The 19,866-nt window shown below is 44.4% G+C and overlaps 1 long non-coding RNA gene across 1 annotated transcript; it reads right to left on the bottom strand.

Annotated features, from left to right (window-relative positions):
* Window positions 1-8,684: 8,684 nt before the first annotated feature.
* LOC123404337 lies at window positions 8,685-9,347 on the bottom strand. The gene is made up of 2 exons (XR_006611747.1): window positions 9,306-9,347; window positions 8,685-8,868 (listed from the first exon to the last, which is right to left on the bottom strand). It is a non-coding gene; the product is annotated as an uncharacterized LOC123404337 (long non-coding RNA).
* Between the last annotated feature and the right edge of the window lie 10,519 nt (window positions 9,348-19,866).

Here is a 19,866-nt window from a genome sequence, read left to right as displayed (position 1 = left end):
AACTTCATAAATGTTTCTAAATTCATGCTCTGTTAAATGAGTGCCTCCACTTAGTTTTACCATAATATTTTTGTAGGATTCTTTAAGGATCACCTATTCCTCATTTCATCCATTCTGAAATCCCTGATGGTCCAAATCTCCTCTATCAAGCTTCATGTATTTTTCTTATGACTAGAGAGGTCCAAGAAAAATTAAACTCCTATTTATGTAGCACTTTTGGTTCTCCTTGCTGTGTGGATTACTGTGTTTGTTTCCGACGATAGTTGATGGAGTAGACGGAGTACTCGGAGTTGGACCGGAAGACCTCAAAGACCCCGAGGACTTAAGTGAGAAAGGCAACCAGCCCTTTGACCATGTTTGAGAAAAATATTATTTGCATGCCAAATAGAGTAATATTTCCGCTGCATATGATCATGAGTATTCGGTAAATCATCGATATGTTGTTACCGATGGCTCCTCCGGAGCACTTGCATTAGAGCATGATCCTACCACCTATGAGGGTCACGCTATTAATATGTTGACAAGTAGACAGTAGTGCCACACATATAGAAGCATATGCATGACAATGGTAAAGTTGATATCGAAGGTGTTACGAAAACCCCATTGGGTTCCACTAATGCCCAAGGGTGATGATGTGTTAGGTGGCCACTTGTGAAGCAGTGGTGCACCACGTATATTTGGTCTGAGTGGTTTCGGAAACAGGATTATATTTATGATGTGTCGACCGTCCCAACCTTACATGTGCGACCACGATACCCCTTTATGAGACGGGGCTTTGTTGATTACTTTGGTCGGTGCTAGCAAAGAAGCCACATTACTAGTGGCGGGAGTGATACGTGGTCACTCTCGTGATGGGTTCGTACCAGGTAGGGCGACTATGCCATTTTTACATGTTTCGGGCACACCGTTGGTCCCCGTATGGATGATACAGTCTAGAGTTGGTGCTCGTAAGACGTACATCATGTGGCCCGGTAACAATCGAGTGGAACTCTTTGTCTAGTGTCGCCAGAGGAAAGGAAATGACCGGGTATTTATCTCAGGTATGTTATATACCGCGAGTTGTGTTGACACAGAAGTTTACCGGATCTCGTGAGTACAACGTACAACCTCTGCAGCATGTAAAACTTTTCAAATAGTCGTGTCCACTATCAAGGATAGTTGGGTGGTGCTTCTTAAACTACGTCCAGGCAATTCCGCATAAACCAAGTGTGTGTGTTCAAGGAGTTATGTGAAAGAGTTGATATGGCCAAATTTGGTGACCTGGTATATCGGGTGAACCCGGAGTGTTCAGCCCAGAGCAGATATGTTGATATCTGTAACCTATTCTTCTGAATACCATCTAGCTTATGATGCATGTCCATACCCGTATATGATCATGTTTATTTACAAACAAACTTTCTTTCCGCAAATGCTGCATATCACTTTATTATCGTACCAACTCCACTATCCATATCATGCGTTGTTTGCGAGTACAGTCAAGGTACTCATTGGCTTGCCACTGGTTATTTCATTGACCAGGTATGAGAGAACAGGACATGGTGAAGAGCACCTTGGTGACGTTCTTGCAAGCTAGGACGCTTCCCGATCAGAATGCCTGTAGGTTAAGGCTGATGGCATGGGTTCACGCTTTCGACCAATATTTCCGCTATTGGTCAAGTTTGGTGTGTTTGCCTTCAAGGCCCTATATATGTAAGACTCGACCGCAAAGGTCATTTATTGTATCAAACGGTATGTATGGATGTAAGACTCTTGTTATTCAGTTTTTGTGTGTTCGGTGAGCATTGATCTCTGGGATCACTGAGCACGTTCATTCGGTGATCTCGACTCGTCAGTCGGGTTCCCCACAGAGCTGGTACCAGACCCATCGTGCCTCTAGGAAGCCCTTAGTTAGAACGGACGCTAGTTAGGACAAAACTGATTTCCACACCTTTCAAAAGTACTTACAAACCTGTATCTTTCTCACCTCTCCTAAATTTTCCAAGGATGCAAGGTTTTTGCCTTAGCACTTCCACTCTTATTCTCTTGACACACCTTGTCTGCTTCTTCCAAACATGCAAATGCCCGCTAGCACCCTTATGCCTGACCACGGATTACTAAAATCCTCGTGGGTAACTTGGAAGGAAGCAACCTTTCTGAGAAATCACCCACGTACTTGGAGGACAAGGGTGACAATGCTACGACCAGACGACACCAACTGAAGTAGCTCCATGAGGAACAAATACATCGAGACCCAGAAGATCGCGACACCCTCTACACTGTTCTGAAGTGATGCCACCTTCACCTACGATTAGCAGGACGTAATATATGCAAGGCCATGATCTGCATCGCTAATAGAGGAACCCTGTAAATATAAAGGTTGTGTCAACCACCACCGGTGGATGAGAACCACGCCATTTGGTCCGCCTCACCTTAGTGAGCAGGAAAACGGTTCTCTTCATCCCCCTCCCTAGGCGTCGATATCGTGATCCACATGATTGACGGGCCGGAGCTCTATCATGCCTTGCTAACATCATTGCATAAAGGTCGTCCACTTAGAACTCCCGACACATTGAAAGGCAAGAAGACAATGACACCATCATAAAGACAACAGAAGACCCTGTCAACGACGGCCATGAAGAACCTCCTTCGTCTGCAACTCACCACACGAGAATTCATCAAGAATTCATTCAACTCAACCCGAGTCGTTTTGGCAAGCAACAACAAGAGATGTGGCAACACCATGAGAAGTTCCAGAAGACTTAGCGGACTCCACTCCGGAGCACGAAGCAAGCACGACCGTTGAGTCCGAGAACCCCTAGGGTAGGATGAGTCATGAATCCCCTATGCGAAGTCGAGTCCGTGAAAAGGTTCGGATGGGGCCATGTTGTGAGTTGTCCGTCCTTGTTGTTTGTGCCTTGATATAAGTCGCACTTTTGCCCTAGGCAACAAGCACATGATTATATCACCTGCCTCATCTTGATGTTTGAGTTGACCTTGCAACACTTTTTTGATTGCACTTGCACTATAGCACCCCTTAGGCACTTCCCTTTGTGCTACTACTCTCTCTCTCTCATCCCTCTCATCAACTGAAGACCAGCAAGACAAGATGCACTAGGGATCCACATCGGACAAACGACACTGAAGACACTGACTATACCATGCTTAACCACACGCAACCCATAGGAGTCATGCTTTCCCTCAAGATTGGAAACCCTCCCTAGACCAACCTAACCCTCACAAGCCTTTCTGGCTCAAATTTCTGGTCACGTGTCTAATACACGAATTTGCCAGAACACCCGTTGAGCTCCGATAAACCCCTGTTTAGCACCGGGTTCCTTATGGAACAAGTGATCACGGTGAACGATTATCCTTCATTCTTAAGCAAGCACCATAACCCTGATGCCATAAGAAGGACCGTTCTCGGATATAAGAGTATTAGACTAAGGTTGTTGTGATGATGATAGTTGTCTTGAGGATATAGCTAGACTATCTTTGTGGATCGTAAGAAACTTATTAAGGTAGGTGAATTTGGTGGAACAAGTTGGTATAGTAGCATAATCTACATGTTCCTGGAGTAGGTTTGGATTCAGTAGGCCGATTATGATCACGAGCGATAATTCCTGGCGGTATAATTGACTTTATCAAGTAGTTGACATGGTTTGATGATTTACCATAAGACTTGGAGTAGTGAGTAAGAGTCTCTGAGTGGACTTGAGTTTTGGATTTCAATAGGTAATCCCGATAGAGTTTTAATGATGTATGATACCACATGGTTCAGAGTAAATTGGATTTATCCTCATGATCTCGATCATGCTACCTTGTTTCTCGCTGGATAACGAGTGTGAATACTTGGAGTTGTCGAATTGATTACGAACCTATATGAGTTGGCTTTGGAGATTAGTTGGCCATGATATTGAAAGTTGGTGGATACACTACGACCTAGTTCTGGCAATAATATGTGGATCATGAGGACTCTAAGTGATCATGTAGAACCCCATCAATATTGGATATGTAGGAGTGATGGTTCTAGTGATGATCGACCGGATTGATAGACCACTTGATCGGATCCATAGGAAGGAAACAAGACCTTGGATTGCTACACTACGTGTTTCCTTAATATAGGGATGGAGTACCCTGGCCCTTGGGTAATCTAGTTGAGCACTTGGATCTGTAGCATCTCAGTTCAAGCTTACCAGCATGTATGATTCCCCAAGGCTCTTGCATAGGAATGCATGCGCAATGTAGCTACCACATACTTGTGGTGTTTGGGTTTAGTTCTTCCCTCAACCCTCGTGTTGACTAGCATGAGTGGTGTGGAGTTTACTTATGTGAGATGGTATCATTGATGAAATAGGGTGATGTTGTCCCGAGTTAGATGTCAGACTATTGGCATCTAAGGAATGTGCTTAGGATAAGATGACAGATGTTCACTCACATCCTAAGTTCCTTGAAACACCAAAGCTTCACCGAGCCGTAAGATGATCGTACTACGACCATAGCAAACGTGTGACCGCCCGAGACCGAAGCTCTAGAAGATTCCCCTTTTATTCCGTTGCCGACATGTTATTATTTTGTTTGCTGCGTTCTTCATCGCATCATGCGCATCATCTGCATTGCGTCAGCATCTCGTTGCCGCAAGTTTTCAAAACTTGCATGCGGATCTCTCCGTTCTTGCGTTGTCCGTTTTGAGCCCAACCACACACGCACGCGCCGGCGGCATTGACTAAAACTTGTTTTTAAAAATATGTCTAAAATCTTCTCGGAATGAGTCTAAACTTGGCGTGCGGACTTATTTTAATATAGGTAGGCCGCCTGCCAAGTTTCATCGCAATCGGAGTCCCTATGGTACCCGAACGGTCGACCGTAGCGACATCGTCTTCGATTATCATCACACGTTTTCCGTTGTTTTAAACTATGTCCTGCGTTGCCCGTTTTCCCACTCGTATCATCCTACACCCCGTCTACACGGCCTAACCTAACCTTGAGACGTTTTTGGAGCATCCGATCGAGATCGAAGGGTTTGAAAATGCCCGAATAGCTAACCCTAGACCGTGTGACTATAAATAGACAGCAAATCACCTCTCTCCTCATTTCCCGTGCCTCCCTAAATCCTAGCCGCCACAGCCAGCCTCCTCCCACCTCCTGCCAGCCGCTAGGGCCCGCTCGAGCCCGGATCACGGTGCCGCCAGCCGCTCGAAGCTGCCTCCAACCCAGATCCTCTCGTGTAGTGCCCCAAGCTCCTCCTGAGGAGGAGTTGTTGCGCCTCCCATGGAAGCAAACAACCGAGGCCCCAGCCGCTGCAAAACCATCGCCGGGAGCCTCTTGCAGCCCGCCGCAGCGAGCCGCCACAGCCGGTCATGGCAGCTCGCCCCCATATCAGGACTGGCCGGCCGATCCCCGCTACAGTTCGCCCCCAGCTGCGCCGCCAGCCCGCGCTCCGGCCAAATCCGGACCGGCGCAGTCATCCTTGCCGCCTCTTGTGCATCCCCGCCTCCTCTCGGCTCCCGCCGATGAGCCGCCGCCGTCGCAAGCAGTTCGCCTCGCCTCCCTGCGTCGGGATAAGGAGGAGCCCCGAGTTGGCCCAGCCTTCGTCCGCATCTCCAACCGTCCCATATCCCCTTCGGCCCAGATCCAACCCTAGGCCGGCCTGCCTCCTCTCCTCCTTGGGCCGAGCCCACTCAGGTGAGTACCTCTGCTAAGCCCCGCTCGTGGCGCGTTTTATTAAATTGCGCCATGCCCCTGTTTCGGCCCGTGTGCACTTTGGGCTGTAGTAATTTTAGTATTTTCCTTCAATTTAATATTTCAGGAATATAGGATATTTTATAACGCCCATATCTTTTTACTTGTATGACGGATCGCGGCGAATGATATATGAAACTTGTGTAGTTTTTCGCGTAGAACATTATTTTGCAACTTGCATGTATGTCTGGAGTGGTTTGACCCGCCGTTTGCCTAGATTTGCGTGCTCTCCTAATAGGTTAATATTTCATAGATATTCTTGTACACGTACGGATTGTCCAAATCCAGTAGATAAAAAGTTCGCGATGTCTATGACCCTTTGCCATGTATTTAAGAGTAGTTGCTTCAATTTTTGCATGTAGGAGCTGTCAATAGTTTGATACGTCGCGTTTAGGGCATATTCTCGCATATATGTGTGGCTTTAGTTTTATTTTTCAACCCCACATATTATATATGTTTTTGGGGTAGAAAAATCCACTGAATTTAACTATGCATTTAGTTTTGCCTTCTGAGTAAGTTAGCATGCATGATAGTTCGCCGGGTTGCCCTTTTGTTTATTTTGCATGATTTATTTCGTGCATGATATGAATTAGTTGTGAACTAGAGATATGCTCTTGGATATGTAGGGTAGCCTCTGGTAATTCTGGTTGCCATAGAAATCCATGTTTAGGTGTTGTCTTTCAAAATCTATCTTTCAAAGATTCACTAAAAAAAAAGAAAGTTGGCGGGTCTCTTTGTATGTCTTGTCCGGAAAGAGGAGGAGTTAATAATCCATGTTTAGGTGTTGTTTGCTTGTTGCCAACATGCTAGAAAATAGTGCTGATTTGGGGATGATGTAATATTTTGTTGCTGTCTTGCCATGAGTTTTGCTAGTGATCTACAACTACTTTGGGGTTCATACAATGGAGTTATTTGTAGTCCTTCAGATTCTCTAGCATGTTGTAGATTTCCATGCCATTTAGTCCCTTGTAGCATATAGTTTTACTGCTGTCAATATGCCTTTTGGTTGAAAACTCCACTGAAAAAACTTTTTTTTCTCTAAGTCTGAGACTGTGTGCGAGATGCCATTTTGTGAGTTATTTTCCTATTGTTCCATGCTTCCATGCTAGTTGTATTTAGTAGGGTGTTGTTGTGCATCTTGACCACTACTGCCTCATGTCTTGTTTGAGCATTTTAGAATTATGTAGCTTGTTGTTTTGCGGTGTAGAAAATACCATGTTGTTGTTTTTGGCAGATTGTAGCTATTTCTTGTTTTGCTTGTAATTGTTGAATTGTTGCTCCGTTTTGATCGTGTCATATATGAAACTTGCTTAGAATCTCATGTAGTTTCATATTATATTGCTACTTGTATGGTTTGGATGCGTGTGGATGTCATTTGCATACATATTGCATTCATGCCATCATATCTTATGGTGATCATATCTTTTGAACCATAGCTTCGTTTGCAATGGTCTCTATGTGTAAATTGATTAGAACAATGCGTAGAATCACGTGAACCACTTTATTTTGCTCTTTAACAAGTATCTAAACATGTTAGTTCAGATCTGGACAGAATTATAAATTAACGTATGGGGTCATCTCGGAGATGCTATATGTCATTTCCGACCTCATTTAAAATGCCTAGATAGGTAGCTTAATTACGCTTCACCTCTTGCCATGTTTAACCAACATTTAATATGGACGTGAAAATAAATATGAGTGAACTAAATAATTAAATATGGAGTTCTGTCAATATGCAACTCGTTGCCAATTGAGCTTCACATAATGTGTAGCGTTTGACGTGTGAATTGCCATGCCATGTCTTGCATATTTTCAACTGATCATGCATCATATGTGAATTGCATCATGTCATGCATGTGCCGTGATGAATATCTCTGTTGATGCTTGTTTCCGGTTTGCTTCGTCTCGATAGAGTTTCACAAGCGTTTCGGAATGTGAGGACCCGTTCGACTACGTCGATTCGTGTGCTTCACTGAGTCGTTCTTCTTCCAAGCGCAATCTCAGGCAAGATGATCATTTCCCTAAATACCATTACTATCATTGCCATGCTAGTTGTCTCATTTCTTTCGCTATGTCTTGTTTCCTACCACATGTTAAATGTCAGCCTCTCAACATTGCCATGAAACCTTCAACCTGTTCACAACCTAGCAAACCACTGATTGGCTATGTTACCGCTTGCTTAACCATGTGTTAGCGTTGCTAGTTGCAGGTGCAGTTGCTTCCATGTAATTAAATGGGTTCCTTGTTATATCACCATATAATTTCTATTTAATTTAATGGACCTATATACTTGGTAAAAGGTGGAAGGCTCGACCTTTCTAGCGTGGTGTTTCACTACTAGGAAAAGGCCTGCTAATGGCGCACCTATTTTGGCTACTAATGGCGCACTATAGGTGCGCCACTAGCATCACGCCATTAGATTTTTTTACTAATGGCGCACCACAAGTGCGCCATTAGTATCTGGTATACTAATGGCGCACTAGGCAGTGCGCCATTACTATTGCTCACGGTGCGCCATTAGTATGCCTCCCAGGTGCGCCATTAGTATGCCTCCCAGGTGCGCCATTAGTATGCCTCTCAGGTGCGCCATTAGTATGCCTCCCAGGTGCGCCATTAGTATGCCTCCCAGGTGCGCCATAAGTATGCCTCCCACGTGCGCCATTAGTATGCCTCCGAGGTGCGCCATTAGTATGCCTCCCAGGTGCGCCATTAGTATGCGTCCCAGGTGTGCCATTAGTATAGCCCATGGTGCTCCATTAGTATCTGGTATTCTAGCATATATATGTTTTGTTTCAAAACCACAAATTAAACAACACATAACATATATATCAAATATATAATACATAATATGTGCCCAATAGTTTTACTGATCCACAACACATAACATATATGCAAAGTTGCATAACAAATTTCATAATCCATATATCAAAACTCCATAGCATCCATACATCCAAAATTCCATAGCATCCATATATACATATAGTTCCATAGCATCCATACATACATAGCTCCATAACAAATATAATATACAACGATACTTTGCGGGCATTAGTAAGTAATATTTGGCACCGGTTCAGGATTGCTTTCTATTGAAGTTGTTTCCTCTGCTTGATCTTGTGATGTACCTTGTGAGATTGTTGATACAGTAGCCTGAAGCACAGGGAGACAGATTCGGTAAATCAGCATATCGACAATTAGTAATCAGGATTGTACATTAGAAATAACCAATTACTCAATCTTGTTAGCATGTGTTTTTATTAAATGCCCAAATAGCAACAATCACGTGTATTCATATTCAAGGATTAACTTGTAAGAAGATAACCAAATAAATCAATACTACTCCCTCTATCCCATAATATAAGCACGTTCTTGACACTACACTAGTGTTAAAAACACTCTTATATTATGGGATGGAGGTAGTAGCATGTAAAGGTCGACAAGAAAGCAGCAGCCAGGATGCCAACTAAGCTGACACTGGGCAGATAACAAACCATTGTGTTCTGAGTATACGATATACTAATACTATGTCTCCGTCTATCACAAACCAACAGATATTCAATAAATAACTAGGAATGAATAGCATGTACCTGAGTAGGTGAAGTTGCTTTCGGACTCTTCGTACTCAAAACTACGGTAGTGGAAACAGCAGCAACACCCTGCCAACCAAACAAGAAGTAATGTTGAAAAATGTATAATTACCCATATAACTAAAAGATGAAGAGTTGCACAACATAAAAACATGGTAGATAAATGATCTCCATGAGCATAGCAGACAAGCAGTATTTGTGGAGAAAAAACATAAGGAAGTTTGCCAGTTTTTTCTATTCGCAAAATCACAATAACCAAAGTAAAACAAAGCATTAACAGCTCACGGCCAACCTTGATAAGACTGGAAGGAGCAAGTGAAACCATGTCTTCGAGTGCTTCAACCTTCTCCATAGGAAATGTGCTATAGAGATCCTCGACATCACTAAATTCATCAAAATCTTCCTGAATTTGGATTACGAAATCAATAGTCAGAACAAGCAGCAGATCCACCATGTTCAGATATATGTTTTCTTTTAATGATTTAAGGAAACATAGTCAACAAAGAGAATAATTTGGAATGCATATTCGAGGATGCCGTTTGCAGACCAACCTATCCGAAGAGGCCCTCCGTTGTCGATACACTAATAGAAGTTAAAAATTCAAAGAGAGTGCAAAACTGGTGATATGAAGTAAGAACATATGCTTGATATGGTAAAAGACTGTTGGTACGTGAGCATATAAGGTTATTGCTTCCCGCAACCTGCTCAACAGTCTGTATTTCAAATTGGGAATCGCGGGGCCGCGGGTTATGGTAAGGAAAACGGATAATTCAAATTTGCATCCCTGTGCATCACTACACTTAAGGCTTTATAATACTCCCTCATCAGACAATACTGAACAATCATATCAACCCGATACAAAATAAGGTGCCTCAACCTCAATCATATCAACCCGCGGGTTATGGATGAAGCATAGCATCAACCTCACTCGTTGATGGCCAAATACTCCAACTTATCATTATCTTTGAAGGATCAACAGACTCCGCCGTTCTGTTTTCATCCAGCTTACATTGTGTACATTCACGCACTACATGTTTCAGCCAGTGCCAGGTTGTTCTCCTTTTGCAGTAAAAACATATCTGAACAGTTAACAAAAATATGAGGGGATGAATCATCATAAATTATTGAAACAAACAAAGACTTCAACGAAACTAAATAGGTAATTATTTCTCATTGGATGTAGAGATAAGCATTTATATCTATAGCAAATCACTGTTTGCAATCTTGGGAAAAATGATAACAGTTTTTTTAGATCTGTAGCTTTGTTTCAGCAACTTATATGTCGAAGGCAGCTTCCATCACTTTTTTCAGAACAAACCTTATGCAAGGTTACTTCACTGTGATGACCTGAACATCGCGTCCTTTCATCAGGTAGGATGTTCTTCGAGAAAATCAGGCACTCAACCTGAATCCAAATGATTTTAAAGGTTCCTTCTTTTAGAGAATCAAAAGTAGGGAATCACACTCACGCTACCTTATGTAACATCCAGAGTACACATCAAAATACTGTGTATAGAATCACTTGATATTGGTATCCTATATTCAGAAGCTTTAAAGTGGATCAGAATCCTATAGCAAGTGTTACTTAGCATCATTGCTTCATTTCTTGACCAAGCTTTCACCTATTATTTTAATAACTAGTAAGAGTCTGACTGTGTTTCTATGGCGAAGAGTCCATAACCCTGATCATCTTGATGTCCATTATAACAAGATTTGTAGCATATTCCAGGATTGTTGTTCCCTTATTTGTCAGCAACCAGAGCTACAGATGATGAACACAAGAAATGACGCAACACTTGTGTTTATGAACTCTCAATATTACAACCATCTTCTGACAGCTCTATTTCAGAACACCGGAACGAGGGATACATGATTCTTGTATTTGTGAACGGACGGAGTGCTAAAGTTTTTCCATCCAATCCATCCATCCATGGAGCGCACCAACTAGTATAGGATACGGATAATGACCACCAAGCACATTACAAAAAAACCAGAGTGGCCAATCTCATTAAGTAGAAATTTAGCTACCATTAGAAACCAAGGAACAGAAGCATGGTCCATTGCTAACTAGTACAAAATACAGGAAAGACAACTATGCATGATCTATAGCTAACCACAGAACAGAAGTACAATCGGAAGCTCTAGGAACCCAGTAACGCATGGCATCAGTAGCTAATAACAACCATGTACACAACCATCACTTACAACCATGTCATCAACAGAAAACCACAGCCAGCAGCGATACAGACACGCTAGAGCAGGAATTGAGCAACCATTCGATGGCCATGGGACTAGTAGCCAAGCAATGGACCCATAATCAGCCACGACTCGTTGGCCGTGTCACCCAGAGCAGGAGAGAGAGAGAAAGGGGGGAAGAACCGAGGGATTACCGAGGCAGAGACGAAGGAGGAACGGCCAACGCCACCGCCGTGGGACCAGAAGACGTCGTGGCGGAGGAAGCTCGCGCCGAGTAAGCGAGGCGGGGGCACCGGAGCTGGGGAGGAGGAGCGGAAGACGGCCACCGCACCGCCGTGCCGGCGACGGATTATCCTGCTCTCGTGAAATACGAGAAGGTGATACAAACAGTTAAATACGAGAAGGTGAGGTGAGGTGAGGAGGAGAGGGTGGGGGCGAGGTGGGAGACGAGTGCGCCTGTTGTGGGAGAGGATGGAGGCCGCCGGTGGTGGGTGGCGGCGACACTTGAAGGTGTAGGTGGTGGCGGGCGGCGGCGGTGGGAGAGGGAGGGCCGAGAAGGTGGCGTTGGTTTGGGGAATTTTCGATGCTTGTTTGGGTTGGGGCACTGCTTACTAATGGCGCACCAGGTGATGCGCCATTATTAGTTTTGGAAAAAAAATATTATAGTAGTGGCGCACCACCTACAGATGCGCCATTAGTAACCCTGGTTACTAATGGTGCACCAGTTGGTGGTGCGCCATTAGTAGTTTTGCAAAATAAAAAAATTATAGTAGTGGCGCACCACCTACATATGCGCCATTAGTAACCCTGGTTACTAATGGCGCACCAGCTGGTGGTGCGCCATTATTAGTTTTCCAAAAAACAAATAGTAGTGGCGCACCAAGTGTGTGGTGCGCCATTAGTGTCCATCACACTAATGGCACACCTGCACATGGTGCGCCACTACTATATAGTAGTGGCGCACTACTTGTCTGGTGCGCCATTAGTGTCTGTATCATCTATAGCCCTTTTCCTAGTAGTGTTTTGTTCCACCTTTGCCGCCTTAGTTTCGGCTACCGGTGTTATGTCGATAATTGAGCTCTCCTAACACGATCGGGGTTGTTATGGGGACCCCCTTGATAATTCGTTTTGTATTAAGACTGGTCCGGCAAGGCCTAACTTTGGTACTACATTTGCCTAATAACCTAATAAAAATCATAGGTACCCGCCGGCACCCACGGATAATTAATCAACCCCCGGGCCAGTGCTCCTCATGAGTGTTCGTCCAAACTGGTAGACTACGGGGCCACCGCAAGGCAACCCGAGGTTTTGTTTTACTCCTAGTGTGACCCATCCGTCATGTCCTGAGAACGAGATACGCGGCTCCTATCGGGATGGTCGACACGTCGAGCAGCCATGCTGGATTAGTTTTACCTTTGACGAAATATCTTGTGCTTCGGGATTCCAGTGATGCTTTGGGATTTCTTAGAGTTGAGATTTTCAACTAAGGAATCCGAGGAGATCGCGAGCTTCGTGATCGAGGTTTTCTATGTGGCTCGTGGTAATTTGTGATGGACTAGTTGGAGCATCCTTGCAGGGTTAAATCTTTCAGAAAGCCGTGCCCGCGGTTATGTGGCAAGTTGGAAACTTTGTTTAACATCTGGTTCTAGGGAACTTAAAGTAAACTTAATTAAAAACTTGCCAACTATGTGTGCAACCATGATTGTCTGTCTCACGAGTTCCTTCTCCGATTGAGGACACGGTGGTATTATGACTGACGTAAGTAGGTGTTCAGGATCATTCATTTGATCATTGTTAGTTCACGTCCGATTATGCGTTGGTCATTCCCCTCTTCATTCTCGTACTCATAAGTTAGCCACCTCAAATAAATGCTTAGTCGATTGATGCAGCCTCACCACTTAATCATACCTCACCCATTAAGCTATGCTAGTCTTGATACCTTTGGAAATGAGATTGCGAGTCACTGTGGCTCACAGATTACTACAACACTAGTTGCAGGTATAGGTAAAGAGTTACCTTGATGTGAGCGCGATGATTGTTCTTTTGGAGTTTCTTCTTCTTCTTCTTCATCGATCTTGTATGGGTTCCAGGCCGGCAGCCTGGGATAGCAAGGATGGACGTTGTTCTTTTATCGTTTGTTTTCGTCCATAGTTGGACCCTGCTCTTCTTCTTGAAGACTGTATATTGTTGTACTGATGTGACTCTGATGTAGCTTGTGGCGAGTGTAAGCCAATTCCATATACTCTTCTCTTAAGTACATGTACTTGTAACGATATCCATTCTTGCGACACGACGAGCTGCGCTTCTATCCATGCCGAGGCCCTCGTGCCAAAATAAGGATAGGGTCGCATCTTGGGCGTGACAAGACGTCTCTAAGTCATTAGAATATGGACAATACTTCGCCCGACCACCACCCATCATGCCTATGACGGACATTGTCATGAAGCACTAGATCTTGTTGTACCACTAACCCCTCGGCTAGTGACCGCCCATAGCGAGTCACCGCTCTCCTCACCTGTCTCAAGAGCACTGTGCTTATGTGATGCTTGGGGAAGTATATTGTTATCCTCAGGGATGACATACTTATCCTCCCAATAAGAGGAGGAACACTTAGTCCTCTTTGGACGAGCCCCAGGATCGCCGATCGCTATGCCCCTCGAGAGTAAGGTGTTATCTCGAGAAGGTCGGCATCTCGAAGCAACCTCAAGGCAGCGGAAGTCTATCCTACCCAAGACAAGATGGAGAACCGCCATGGTTGGGGAACCACGACAATGAGGAAGAAAAAGAAGAAGTCGACCACCGATCCTGCACCGACTACATCAATAATGTCAAGGAGCCTCGACGATTCAAGCCGATGAAACTTTGGACAGCGAGAAAAATCAGAGAGCTTCTTCTTGGTCCAAACCAAGGACGAAAGTCCTGATTGGATCATGGTGAAAACCTGAAAGTGCGTTATATCGACTAGAGGGGGTGAATAGGAGATTTTTATAATTTCATCATTGAGGAAATTCCTTTTGAGGAAATTCCTCACTGATGACTAACTTACAACGGAAACAGTAAAGGATCAGAAGTGCAAAGTTTCACAACAGCAGTTTTTCAGAGTGAGAAATGTGAAAACAGATTGCACAGTGAGCATGCACGCAAAAAACAGATGAGGATTAACTAGCGTGAAGAATTTGGGGTTGAGGAATTTCAGAGAAAGTCTTCAACAAATTCTTCAAAAGTAGCAGTGAAAGTCATCAACACATAATCAGAGGAAAGTAAAGAGTTGAGGAATTAGAACCCGTTTCACAGCGAAGACAGTAGTTGATGACCCAGTTCCTACTGTTGTGACAGTCGTACATCTGGTTTGGAGCGGCTTGGTATTGAAACCAAAGGACACATAGTCCCGGGACACACAGTACCTACCGTGTTCTCCTTGGGCTAAGAACATACAGTCCTCGCCCAACACTCGTGGTAAGTCTTCAGGGCAGCCTTCCAAACCCTCACAAACTTGGTCACCCGACGATCCAGAATTGACTACTGGATTTCTCTAGACCATGACGCCTAACCGTCTGGAGGATGCACAGTCCTCAAAGGTAAAAGGCTTCAGTCCCACACATGAACAACTTCTTCAGTGATGCTCAATCACTTGGTTCTAGATTTGTGGTTTCGGTGTATGGGGTATTTCCTCACTGATTACTTACTCTCGAAGACTCTTAGGAATTGGGTTGCTCTTATGACAAGTGTCAGTTCCTAACGGAGCAGCCAACTAGCTAATGGTTGTGGGGGCGGCTATTTATAGCCTGGGAGCATCCCGACATGATTTGACACTAATGCCCTTAAATAATATGACTGTTGGTGTGGATAAGACCAATGACTTGGCGTGGCTATCGAAACGGTCGGAACCCTCAACTGTGAGAGTCCTCATGTCACTCGTATTCCTCACTTGAGGCTTTTGGTAGGATTAGGCTTGGGTTGAGCATCATGAGGAAATTCATTCCAAAGTGTAACTTCGACCCCTTTTAATAGTACGGTGTTCCTATTACTCAAGTGTGAAGAAAAAAAACAAAAAGAGTAAATCTTCATGCTTCAAAGTCTTCAAGATGATTTTCTTCAGGACGCACCGAATTCCTCAATTTCAATATCTTCATGAGGAATATCAATTTCATCGCAGATTCTTCGCGATTCAATTCTTCAACCGAAGATATACATTTTTTAGGGGTCGATATTCATCAAATATCTCAAACTCCTCAGTGACTTATAGATCCTGTGTACACTCATAAACACATTAGATACTTAACCTATAAGTCTTCAAACCACCAAAATCACTAAGGGGCACTAGATGCACTTACAATCTCCCCATTTTTGGTGGTTGATGACAATTAGGTTAAGTCTTCAACAGGGATAAAAAAAGAAGTGTAAATACTCATTTGAGGAATTTGAAATCAAGATTCAGAGAGACTCCCCCTGAAGATGTGCATATCTTTAGGATTTTGCTTTTCACAGCAAATGCACATTGATGATTTATATCATGGAGATCTCCCCCTGAGTCTTGTAAATCATGCATACATGTAATATATAGTATGAAGAAAATGAAGATGCATGATGACAAATGGTATCTAACGAATTCCAGCATGCGTGCATTAAAACTTGAGGAATAGGCATGCGAAGAAAAATGTTCAAAAGTGTGAGAGTACCATCGGGCTTAAGTTACAACTCATTACATAAAAACTTCAGAAGAGCCAAGAGTTTGTAACTTAAATATAGTTCATAAGCCCCAAAATATCCCGCTTGAAGACTAACTCTCAAGTTTCTCCCCCTTTGTCATCAAGTGATAAAAAGGGACAAACTAAGGACTAACGCCCGTGAAGACTTCACTTCTTGGCGGTTGATGAAGAGGCATGATGCTTCTTGGGAGTAGTCTTCTTCCTTGGACCAGTGTCAGGAACTGGAATGGGCCTGAACTTCTTCTTGGAGGCCACGACCAGTCAAAGTCTTGCTCAAAGTCCATTTCTTCAAGCTCTGTCTAGGTCTTCAGATGAGCAAGTGTAGCCCAGGTGCGATCACAAACCTCTTGCAGATAGTGATGGTTGAGCTTCACAGAGTTCTATGTTTCAGTGAGGGTTTTCACAATGGCGCCAAACTGGCGTTTGACCCACTTGTGATTGCAATCCATCTTCTGGTGAAGACTGAGGAGAAGCTCTCTTCTATTCATCACGCGAGGAGGAACGGGGCTTGCCGGGCGAGTCTCAGTATCATCCCATGAAGAATAAGCTTCTGGCTCTCTGAACTGGCCATCAAGGGGCCTACGGCCTTCATCAATCACTGAATTGCCTTTTCCTTCAACTGGCTCAAAAGTCTTCTTGTTGGCCCGGATAGGAGGCATATAACCAACATGGTTTTGGGAATCAGCATGGAAGTTGATGCCTGTCCTTGTCCTAATGAATCTCATGATCCATGGGGCATATATCTGGTGATCAAATGGACACATAGCATTCTCGGCCAAAGTCCTCAAGAAGAAATCATGTATGTTGATAGGAATACCATGGATGATGTTGAAGAGGATATTCTTCATGATGCCTACGACATCTTCTTCATCATCATGACCTTTTATCGGCGCGAGCACACTGCAAAGGATTCTGTAGACAGACCTTGGTGTATATTTGAGCTCGTGGACAAGGAAGGTTTTTCTTGGTGATTGCCATTCAGCCAAAGGCTTCATGAGGACTTCCATCATCCCGTTGGGCAGCTCACGCTCACCGTAAAGCTTCACAGCCTCCTCTGAGGGAATTGATACGGGCAGTTCACGGAGGAGCTCAGTAGCAGGAGCCTTGTAGTGAGTGTTTTGTGACATCCAGTCAAACACCCAGGTGCTAATGTCTTCAGGGTCTCCAGATATGTGAAGAGTGGCATAAAACAGAAAAATGAGCTCACTGTTCCAATCAGAGATGTCTGAGCACATTGGTAGCAGGCCAGCTTCATGGAGGTCATTGAGGACTGGAGCTAGGCACGGTATTGCTTCAAGTTCAACGTGAGGAATATGCATGTGCTGGAATATCTTGTTTCTTCCACACAGCATAGAGGCATAGTAATTCAGCTGTGTCCTCGTCCAAAACTTCAGATGTCTCATTTGAGGCTTATCATAGGGATTCTCTCCAATGAAGTACATGCGTTCTTCAAAGAAGTTCTCCTTTCGAAACTTCGGTCGCTTGGAGAATGTCTGATGCTGCATTGGCTGAAGATTTAGCTAAGGAACAGGAGGGGAGACAACAATTGCAGTCTCGGGGTTGAGCACGACGAAGGCATTGTCTTGATCATGTGCATTTTCTTCAGCATTGTCCTCAGGGTGAGGAATTTCATCTGCTGGGGCTTCAAGCTGAGGAGCTTGGTCATGTTGTGCATCATGTTGAAGAATAGGATCTGGCTGGGCATCAGGCTGAGGAATAGGTTCATCTTGCTCAGGTGGAGGAGTTGGGTCAGCATGTTCCTCATCTTGAGGATTTTGCTTAGGACTTTGAATTTCATCGGCTTGAGGAATTTCACTTTGCTCTTCCTCAGCTGGCTTGGTGACAGAGGCAGTTTCATCAGCTGGTGCAGCTGATCCTTGTGCATTGTCTTTCTGAGGAATGGAGGGTTGAGAACTATCGTCAATACGAATTTATTCGTCAGTGTGTTCCTCAGATGCGGCATCCTTCATTTCCTCATCTGTCCCTTTCTCTTGGTCTGCAAGGATGACCATTTCATTAGACGGAGCGACGTTGAGGGGCACAGGGTCCAGTGGAGCATTATCTTCAAGCGCTTTGAGGCGCTTGGCCTCTGTTTCTTCTTCTGCTGAGGAGGCCTTTCTCTTTTTGGCTTCCTTCTCAGCAGCCCTGGTTTTCTTCACGTCTGATGCAGACGGAGTCATCTTCTTCACCTTTGAAGCTTTTGGTGAAGGGGTTCTCTCGACCGATTCATCAGCTGGCTTTGAGGAACCAGCTGGAGCAGAGTCATGAGCTTGCTTTGATGAAGCAGCTGGGTCAGGGGCAGTCTCACCAGCTGCAGCAGGTTCATCAGTTGGATTTTTCATGGTGATTTCCTCAATAGCCGGTACATCCACACGGCTTTCTTGGGGTATTTCCTCAGCTTGAGGAGTTGCATCAGCTTGAGGAGATTCACCGGCTGGCTCTTGAATCAGAGGCTGAGGAATTGATACTGGAGGGGCAGCCGTCTTGTTGTAGTCATCAACAGCTTTGGTGGAAAATTTGATGAAACTGCTTTTGAGACTCTGACGATCATATAGCTTTGAGTACTTCTCTGTCAAAGTCTTTAACTCAGCCTGTGTTGACACCAGTGCATCAGGCGTCAAGTTGAGGAGATTCTGCTTGAGGAATTTTTCCTTTTTAAGCTTCGCAACCTTGGCCTGCTTGGCTTGCTATTCTTTTCACTTGGCTTCATTGATGAATGTGGCCACCATATGGATGATGCCAGGGGGAAGTTTCAAATCATCAAGCGGAGTGTTTGGGTCCTCATACCAGATGTTTATGTAGTCTAGGAGGACCTTGGGGTCCATGGCCAGAGGAATGGCGCTACCAGATGCTTGAGCTACCCTTTCCTGCTTGTTTCTGATTATAGCTTGCAGGTTTTGATCATCATATTCATCACTGCCCTCTGATGCAGATGGGACTGTGATGATTTTGCTGGGGCTTGGTAGTGTTGCTCTTTCAGCAGACACCTAAGTATTCACAGGAGGTGGTGAAGACTTTGTCTCCGAGCTGGTTGCAGTCGGGAGTGAGGAGCTGGAGGTAGCGGTCAGTGGCTTCATGACCGGCTTCTGTACTGGTATCTCTTGAGGCTTTGGTGGTGGTGCTGAGGATTTTGGAGCTGAGGGTTTTGGCGCTGAGGGTTTTGTAACTGATGCCTGAGCAGATTTCTCTTGAGGCTTTGGAGCCCTTGGTTTTGATGGCAGAGAATGTGGTTGAGGAATTGCTGAACCAGAGGTCTCAGCGGTAGAGGAAGTAGCTGCAATAGAGGCAGCAGCTGAGGATTCATTGAATTTCCTCACTGCAGCATCTTCCTGCTTCTTGAGCTTAGCCAAATGCTTGTCCTTCTCATCCGGATAGTCATCAATGGTCTTGAGGCTTGAGGGATGTGCTACTTGATGAGCCTCAAGTGGGGCCCGTTTGCCAGGAAGCTTCAGGGCGAATTTCTTCACATACTTGGCAGTTACAAATCTATATTCCTTCCATTTCTTAGCCCATCGGCGTTCTATCTTCTGCAGCTGAATCTTTCTCTTGGCCATTGTTTCATTTTCATCAGGTGTGCAATAGTCCAAGTAAATATCCTCAGGGATATCCAAAGCTGTGTTCTGCTCAAGTTTCTTCCCTCCCTTCTGTTTTCTGTC

Source organism: Hordeum vulgare, chromosome 6H (genome assembly GCF_904849725.1).
Source record: "Hordeum vulgare subsp. vulgare chromosome 6H, MorexV3_pseudomolecules_assembly, whole genome shotgun sequence".
In the NCBI taxonomy this organism is placed as follows: domain Eukaryota; kingdom Viridiplantae; phylum Streptophyta; class Magnoliopsida; order Poales; family Poaceae; genus Hordeum; species Hordeum vulgare.
This window is presented reverse-complemented; position numbering and strand designations above follow the sequence as displayed.